The sequence below is a fragment of the Ictidomys tridecemlineatus genome, chromosome 8 (assembly GCF_052094955.1).
Source record: "Ictidomys tridecemlineatus isolate mIctTri1 chromosome 8, mIctTri1.hap1, whole genome shotgun sequence".
NCBI classification, from domain to species: Eukaryota; Metazoa; Chordata; class Mammalia; order Rodentia; family Sciuridae; genus Ictidomys; species Ictidomys tridecemlineatus.
This window is the reverse complement of record NC_135484.1, coordinates 26945957-26955669: the sequence shown is the minus strand read 5'-3', so window position 1 is coordinate 26955669 and position 9713 is coordinate 26945957.

Here is a 9713-nt window from a genome sequence, read left to right as displayed (position 1 = left end):
TGCAAACCTTGTGACTCCATTTGTCCCAGAAACAACTACTTGCCTGCAACCAAGCACAGCACACAGCATTAAGAGAGCCAAGCCCACAGGAAAGCTGCTGAGAGCCTTCGGACCCCACATCAGTGCTAACTTTACTCTTTCTCATTGTCCATGGAGCAGCAAATGATGCCGTTCATGGCAAGAATGGCCAGAAATTCTCTCAAGATCTCCAACAACATGACAATTCCATAGACATGACAATGTCAGAGGAGGAAGGCACTGTCATTTGGGAAAGGAGAAAGAACCGGGCTTAATAGGCATGGAAGATAGAATGGGGGCAAGAGGCTGATAGGCTGAGCGTTAATTAAAACACGAAAGATTGAGGTATGACTTATCTAAACCTTTTGAACTTCTTGCATAGTACATGATATTCACCCCTGGGTCACTCTGCTCTCCTGAGTTGCCTTGCTAAGTCTAAGTCAGAGTGTCTAGCTGTCATAGTTCGTCATCTATCATCATGGTGATTCTGCTTCTCTCATTTTCACTTCAACTTATGCATTGGGTCTGGTAATACCAGATTTCATTTAATGTTCGGAGTCTAAACTCTACAATCTTTCCAAATATTAAACAAAAACGAATTCTTTGCCTTTCAGAATGCAATGGCCAGCAGGTTATGAAAGGTCCGTTTTGCTGTGATCTGCACAACCCAGGACTGCTCAGAGCTCAGCTGCACCAGGCTAATTTCCATAAGCATCATGTGGTGTTACAGAAACCACATTTTGCCAAGCTGTCAACTATACAGCCTTCTCTTTGCTAAACAGACTCCCATTAAAACTGTCTGCACAATTTGTCAGTTAAATGAGGTACAAGAGGGACGCTCTATTTGCCCCTAATTAGCTGCGCAGACTACCTTTGTCTGTTTGATTAAGCATTCACATTATCAATTTTGTTTAATCTGATTCATTTCACACATGTCCCCTGGGACTCAGCCCATACGGTTAACTAATCTCTGATATCATCTCTCATATCAGGCAGCCATCATCTCTCCCAGAATACATTCTACCCACAGGCACCGTGATCATCACGCTCAACAGAGGGGAGTTGGTCTGGTGAGGGTCAGAAATTGAGCTCAGGAACTGGAGCTGAACCCTGACATGCTCAACTTAAAGTGGAAAGCAGCTCCTTCCCTGGGTGACATCTGTCGGCCATCAGCCACCCACTCATTTGTTCCATCTTCACTCATTCACTCTTTAAGCAGCAAACATATTGTTTGCCCCCTATGCACCAGGGGCTTGGTGCACGCTGAGAGGAACACAACCTATAAGAGTGTCTTATCTCCACCCCAGAGAGCATTGTGAAACCTGTCACAGACAGCACACCCTCCCTGAGGCCAGTTTGTCTCCTATCTGTCATACATGGCCTATTTGGCTTTGCTACCCAAAAACTCTCCTCCGAAGACAGCATTTGGCTAAAGTCATTAAAACACATGGTCACGGCTTCGGGAACTCAACTCCCCTCCGGCTCACAATTTGGAAAAGTGGTTGGCATGGGGAAGGAGGAGGCATAGAAATTCATATCAACAAACCACTTGCTGATAAATGGTTATGAAACTGCATTGCACTTCACACTTCACTGAAGTTACACCTTAGTGAAACCACACTACTTACCTTTAAGTCAACCGCTTCAGGATATTAGCAGAGGTGATTAATCCCTAGAGGAGGCCAAATGAAAAATTTGAGAATGAAAGTGATTGGTTTAATTGAATGGAAAGTATGAAGTAATTCTGGGAATGGGACCAGTTAAAAAATATACAGGTATATTCATGGTTGATGAAATACATTCCTGCAAAAGTATGTGAAAACTTCATGCTGATTCAGATTGCAGTTTCAGAAACATGTCCTCCCTGAATGTTTTTGGGTCTTGGCAGGTGATTCATTCTCACTTGAGAATTAATGTTGAAACTTCAGTGTGGGAAATGGAACTTTTTTGAAGTCACCCCATGTAATCCTCCACAGTTTCAGGGACCTCTTGGATGGTGCTGTAGACTAGGATAGGGAGTTCTTCATGATTCCCTTCACAAATGGGTCTCATTGTTCTGCACAGGTGCTAAGTGAAATCTGCCTGCGTGAAACTCACTGACTGCATTGAGTGGATCCCTGCAGGTATGTCTAATCTCTTAACAATTTTGAAGTTGAGTTTATCACCTTTAATGCTCGATCCAGACTTTCCTTCTCCATGCACAGAACCATCCATTTTAAAGCAGTTCTTCATGTGGTGGTTTCTACTTTCTGAGCCCATCTCCACAAATGACTGATATGGAAAATGGAGCAGGATTCTGCCTAATTTCATGGACACAATCTAAGACCCTGTTGACCCTCAACAACCTCATTGCTCGGTGGATTCACAGTGGCCTAAAATCCTTAGGATTTGTTGTACATGTTTCTTTATTCATGTCTCGCTGCTCTGGATTTACTCTATCATACCAACTCATGTTAATCCCAGTTATGTGTTATCTCGTTAATGTCTATTCATCATTTTAGTTTGTGAATCAAGATCTGGTTTTCAACATTCTATCATCTCTCAATTTGATTAGGATGGCAGCACTGTCTTCATCTAAGTCACTAATTAAAATGGCGAAAAGGATGAGAATTGGAGTGGTTAAGAAAGTCACTGAGGTTTCTAGAATACAGTAAATACAACTCATGCTAAGATATATTGGAAGTATATGCCAAATATATATATTATATATGCTTTACTATAAGAAAGAAAATTAAAAATAGTATATTTATCAATCTTTGTATTTTGATACCAAATCTGTTTTTTAAAATAAAATATTGTAAAAAACTACCAGAGAAATTTATAGGAAGGTAAACCAAAATGTTAGTATATATTTTAGTGTATTCTAAATGTTTTTGCTCATAGTTCTTAAATATATAAAGGTGGACATTGTGGCACACACCTGGAACCCTAGTGACTCTGGAGACTAAGGCAGGAAGATTATAAGTTTGAGGCCAGCCTCAGCAACTTCGTGAGATCTGGTCTCGAAATAAAATGAAAACAGCCCAGGGTGTAGCTCAGAGGTAGAGTGCCCCTGGTTTTAATCTCCAGAATTGCCAAAGCTGGGAGGGAAAAAGACCAAGGAACCACCTGATACATAAACCTTATAATCCTGAGTGAGAATTTCTCTAGGGTCTAGACCAGGAATGGAGACTCCAAGCACAAATGAGTGCTCAGTGACTCAACCAGCCAGACAGAATTTCTTTTCCCCTGTGTATTCCATTTGGTAATTTGAAACTTAAATTTTGCCAATCTAATGGTTGTGCAGTTGCTGATCATGTTTTTTAAACATGTATTTTTTCTGATTATTGATTTGAGCATCTGTTCTTAAGCTTGTTGGCCCTTCAAGATTCCCTTTCTGCAAAATGCCTGTGCACATTTTAGCTCATTTTTTTCTATTTTTTTCCTAATACCCAAATTTCCCTTACACAATAAGTATAATTTTGTAAGATCTACTACACAGCAGAATGATTATAGTTAATAATCATGTATTTTTTATTTTAAAATTTCTGAGAGTAAATTTCTAATATCTTTTCATGTAAAATAAGTAAATGAGGTGGTGGATATGTTAATTTGATTTTATCATTCCACAACATGGATGGAGATATGTGTATGTGTCTGTGTGTGTGTGTGTATTATATATGTTATATATGTATATATATATATGTATATATATACACACACACACATGTGCATGTATCACATTGTACTATATATATGAATCTGTCAATAAAAATTATGAAAATGTAAAATAACATTTGTCATTTTTATTATTATTATATCTTTTTTGATTATTTTTATTAATTTGTTTCTGTTTCCACATAGTAAATAATGACCAAAAAGTCCTTGCATCATCGTCTCTATGGCAATGACACAAACCTATGGTCATCCCTTACTTCTTTACATCCCTTTCTTCTTTATCTAGATGGTAGGCCCTAGGAATTCTTCACTCAGCATTTCTCTCCGATCATCCATTCTTCTGCATTCATTCTGGGTATCTGACTTAATTGCTTCTGTCTTTTATCCAATTGTCTAAGTGAGAAACAGTTTCCCTTGGGCACAGTTTCTCCCGTATTCCCCATGACTAGTCAATTCCCCTCATACCTCCCTCCTCTTCTCTCTTTCCATTACCCTACACCAATACTCATGGCCCATTGTCCCAGCTCTCAGATGAACTCCAAATTGGGGTATCTTGAGAATCCTCCTACTTCATACCATCTCCACAACACCATCAAATTGCATTGCAAAATACATATGTGGATGTTTGGGTTGGGGAAGAGAAGTGAATGTTGGAGATGGTTGGTGATGATGATTCCATAATTGAATGTATTTAGTGCCATTGAACTGTCCATCTAAAGAAAATTAATTTGAAATAATGATTAATGTTTTATATGTATATATACATATATACATACTTTATCACAGTAAAATGTGTATGTATATATTTTACTGTGATTTTATATATATAGATATATATTTAGTCATGTAATTTTTCAAGCTTCCAAGCCTCCTTTATAATCACTATCGATTTCTCCCATTTACTACAGAAAAAAGTCCAAATATCTTTATAATTGGACCCCAATCATCCTGCCCAGGCCACCCTAGACACTGCATTCCATACATAAACACACTCTCTTATTTGCAAATATGCTTTAATTTTACTCTTCTACACATTGCTGTCTCCCTACCCCCACCTCCCATAACCAGTGATCTCTTTTCTGTTCTTATAGTTTTGTTTGTTCTTGAAATTTATATAGATGAATGATAGAGTTTGTAGTCTCTATGTATGTGTGTAACTTCTTTTACTTAACACATGCTCTTTAAATTTCTTTTAAAGGAATAGAGTAGTGGTCCATTATCTGAATATGTAATAATCTATCATAATTCATGCATTTACTACTTGATAGACATTTGGTTGTTTCCAGTTTGGGTATATTAAGAATAAAATCACCATGAACATTTGTGTACTAATCTTTGGGTGAATATATATTTCTTTTTATTTTTTATTTTATTTTTTAAATATTTATTTGTTTAGATTTCGGCGGACACAACATCTTTGTTTGTATGTGGTGCTGAGGATGGAACCTGGGCCGTACGCATGCCAGGCGAGCGCGCTACTGCTTGAGCCACATTCCCAGCCCTATATTTCTTTTTAGATTATGTGAATATCTATCAACAGAACTATGGGGTCATATAGCAAGTGCATATTTAACATGATCAAAAAACTACCGAACTATTTTCCCGTGGTTGTATTATTCTATACTTCCACAAGCAATGTATGAGAATTCCAGTTGCTTTAATTCTTATCAACAGGAATATTCATTTGATTTTGAATGATTTCTAATTTTCTGTTGAAATCCTCTCGCTTTTATTCATTTTGTACATATTTTACTTCATTTTCTTGAACAGATTAATTTAATATTTTCTAGTCCTTCTCCGATAATGCCAATATTTTGATCATCTCATGTCTGCATTTATTGATTATCTTATGTCTTCCTTATTAGAATATTTTCCTGTTTCTTTGCATGTTTCTATTTTTTTTAATGTATGGCAGAGAATTAAGATGATGCACTGTAGGAACTTTAGATTATTTTATCTCCCTTTGAAGAGTGTTAGGCTCTATTTTTCTGATAGACAATCAAATTATTGTCTTTATCTGTCAGATCCTGTCGAGCTTTTACTAGGGAGGGTCTATTTTAGTTTTGCTTTCTTTCATAGGTTGAAGTCCTTATTGTTAGTACAGCGTGTTTATTCTCTTCTGATTGAGGCAAAACCCCAATGTCTCATAGAATTTGAAGACCCTATGAATCTTTGCAAAGCACTACAGACTCCCATAACTAGGCTGGTCTCCCACAATGTTGCTATGGGCATATGCAGCTTAGTGCATTTTTGAGATTCCTTATCTACTTTGCCCCAAATCCTAGCTGCCCTTGGCAACCCTAGATTCCGCTGTTTCTTCCACCCAGTGTAACTGTTACCCTCTGCTTGGACTCTGTTCCCTGCACCCCAGTTTGGAAAAGACTCTTAGGAAGAAAGCCCTGGCAATGCTGGGCTCATCTCAATTGTTTTCTTTCTTAAAGATGGAAGCTCTGAGTTAGTTGCTGTCTGGTACTTGCAGACACTGTTGTGAAATAATTTTGAGACAATCTGCATTAACTTTAAGAAAACTGACTTGATAATAACTGACTACAATCAAGTGGGGACTATTTTAACAATGTAAACATATTCAGAATTACAATCTGTTATTCACAATCACAGATTAATGTCAGGAAAACCATTTAATAGTATTTTACATCCATTTGTAATTTTTTTTACAAAAAATGCAATTTTTTCTATGATAAAATATTCAAAGTATTTAATATCAAGAATAAGATAATAATTTCTGGCATCACTATTTCCTTCTAACCTTGAATCACAGGTCCTAGTTAGCGTAAGAAAAAAAAAAGGTATAAAGTCTGGTAGGGAAAATTTAAAATTACCATTATTCATTATTTTGTATATTTTATATACATAAAAATGCAATGAAATCCATAGACAAATTATAATAATTAATAGATTAATTTCATATGAACACCATAAGATGAGCAGACAGTCTGGTACGGTGGCGCATACCTGTAGTCCCAGTAACTTGGGAGGCTGAGGCAGGAGGATCCCAAGTTATAAGCCAGCCTCAGCAACAGTAGTACCTCAGCAAAACAACTTAGCAAGACTCTGTCTCAAAATAAAAAATAAAAAGGATTAGGAATGTAGCTCAATGGTAAAGCACTCTGGGTTCAATTCCTAGTAGCCCCTCTCCACAAATATACAAATTTCATTTTTATAATCAGCAAAAAATAATTAGAAAGTAAATCTGACTTATATTTTTGTAATACATAGAAAATATTTTATGTATTACAAAAATATAAGTCAGATTAGTGACATTAGAAGAGATCACAGTAAGAATTTTGTAAAATAGCGTACATAAAGTAATCCCTTCCTTGTATTTTACATACGTTATGCACTTTGTCTTTTCCAAAAGAAGTTTGGGGAAATGTCTATCAAATGTTAATTATAGTTATGTCCAGAATCTGGCATGATGTTTCTATTTTCTATTAAAAAATTTTTGATAGTCAACTTTTCTATATACATTGATTAACTTCATATTTGGGATTTTAAAAATACTATAAACAATTAATTTTTAAAATCACTGTTTTACTTCAATTGTTTAGAAATTATAGGGAGGAAAATGTAAACATGTACCTCAAAGTCAATGTTAATGTTTGCTACACCTCCAAAGCTTCTAATTAGTGAAAAAAAATTGTCAGAATAATTATTTAATGTCATAAATTTGAAATGTTGGTTAACTGATTTAATATTTGATTTTGAGCAGGTTTTTGAAACTCTTTGAACATTATAGAATCATCCAGTGACTCAATAAACATTTGTTGAAAATCTGAATAGCTTCAACAAAAATAGGCTTTCTATTTCTTGGTTGAAATGACTAAAAGACAGGTTTAGTTAAGGGATTTTAGCCATTAGTTAATCAGAAAGTATGTTTTGAGATCCCTGAAAAGCACCAAATGGGATTTCATTCTCATATTTACTTTATTCTCTGTGTTTTCCTAATAACTCTTTGTATGTTTTAATTTTTCATTTAAGTACTTTAAGATCTCATATGTCTCAATAAACAAATCCAATTATTTACATTTACAAATCCAACAACTCCAAGCTCCAACCTCATAAATCACTTGATGGCTCTTCTTGGTATTAAACTTCTGTGAATAAACATAACTTGGAATGTTTAGAAGCAGCCAAGAACATCTGGCTTACAGTCTTAATAAAATGAACCTTAAGTTTTATAATTTTTTTAGTGGCTGCCCAGAAAATTAGATCTTCATATGGACTTTCTTCTTATGGACTTGTAAAAATGAAATAATTATAGGTAAGAAACATTTTTTTAAAAAATCATACATGAAAATATTCTATGTGTTACAAAAATATAAATCAGATTAGTGTGAAGAGATCGCTCCATGAACTTTAAAACTTTATAGCAATGGTTTAAACTAATCAGTCTGTCATTTACATGAATAAGTTTTTAAATTGCTCTATATGCCGTGCTTTGGGAATCATTCTGACTCATTAGTTTCTTTCATTTGATACTATTAAGCATCAATATTCATGCTCATTGGCTTTGCCATCAGTTTTATATCAGTCTAATCAGTATCCCTATATGTAGTCATGTTAATTAAAAAGTTTATCAAAGTCTCAAAGATGAAAGTTATATTCTCCTTCATAGTGCTTAGCTGACGAATGATAAATAATTGTGTGCAAATGCCAGAATATAAATTAATCCTGGTAAGAGGAGCAAGTTTTAAGAGGTAGCTAACTTGGCTGTCCCTTGGTGTGCCAAGTAATTGTGTGGAGGAGGCTCTAACAAGTCCTGTGTTGAGATGCACAAAGTGAGGGTAACTGTGACTATTTTTGACTCATGTAGAAGATATATTAAAGTCCCCGCCCCAAAGGAGAGATATGCTTCTTTTTAGATCCAAATAATCTATGGTGTATGTTTTTAAATGAAAATTAACTAAATGATTTCTGAATCTCTCCATTTGTTTTTTGCTACTCATTCATTATTTTATTCACTCTTTTATCGCTGGATGATGGACTCATTCATTTGATAAATAAGTGTATAATGACTGTTTACTAAATGTTATTTTCTTTTTCTTTTTTAATTTTTAGTTTTGAAGCAGGGTCTCGCTATGTTGCCTAGGTTGACCTCCAACTTGTGATCCTCTTTATTCAGCCTCCCCAGTAGCTGGGGTAACAGGCTCGTGCCATAGCCCCAGACAGAAATGGTGTTTTCAAGTGGTTAAGGAGCCAGACAGTCTAATTTACATGGGACCTCTGCCACTTAATCTTTTTGTATGTCAATTTCTTCATCTGTAAAATAAAGATGAAAATGGAGAAAGTAATAGTAAATTACCAGCAAATTCATGTACTTTAAATGCCTGTTCCTATAGCTGTCCCTGTCAATCTGTCATATCAGATTATTGTTCACTATTAGATATTATAACATGTTCTAAGGGTCCTAGACTCAAACAGTACATAATACTTGGTACAATAGTAATTCAAACTTTTAATCTGCTTTGTACACTGGAAGTTTTTAAAGTATTTTACTGTCATTCTAAATCCTTCTTATATTTCCTGTATAAAATTTATTCCTGTATGCACTAAAATGCATGGATTTGTTTTACATGAGACTTTCTCATCATTCTTTTCTACTACATTATGAATTTCTTGAGTTTCTTTATTCTTTTTTTTTAAATTGTGTTTATTTATTTATCTATTTATGTTTTGTAGTGCTAGGGATAGAACCCAGGGTTTCATGCACATGAGGCAAGAACTCTACCTCTGAGTCACATCCCTCTTGAGTTCATAAGTGCTGTAATTCTCTCTGTGAGTTAAGTAAATAAATAAAAAAATTACCTGCCAGGACGCACGTGTAGGCTGCTGAAAGTTGAGTCTCCTAACAAAGTAGAACTTCTTCACCACAAACAAGTATGAGGAGGCAGAAGGACCGTCCCCATCTCAAGGTAAGCCACGCCACTGCAGGCTTGAATTGCTGTATTGTATGTGCATCCCTCTGTATGTAATTCATAAAATTTCTGCAGCCATGATCCAGGCTGTGATGAAATACA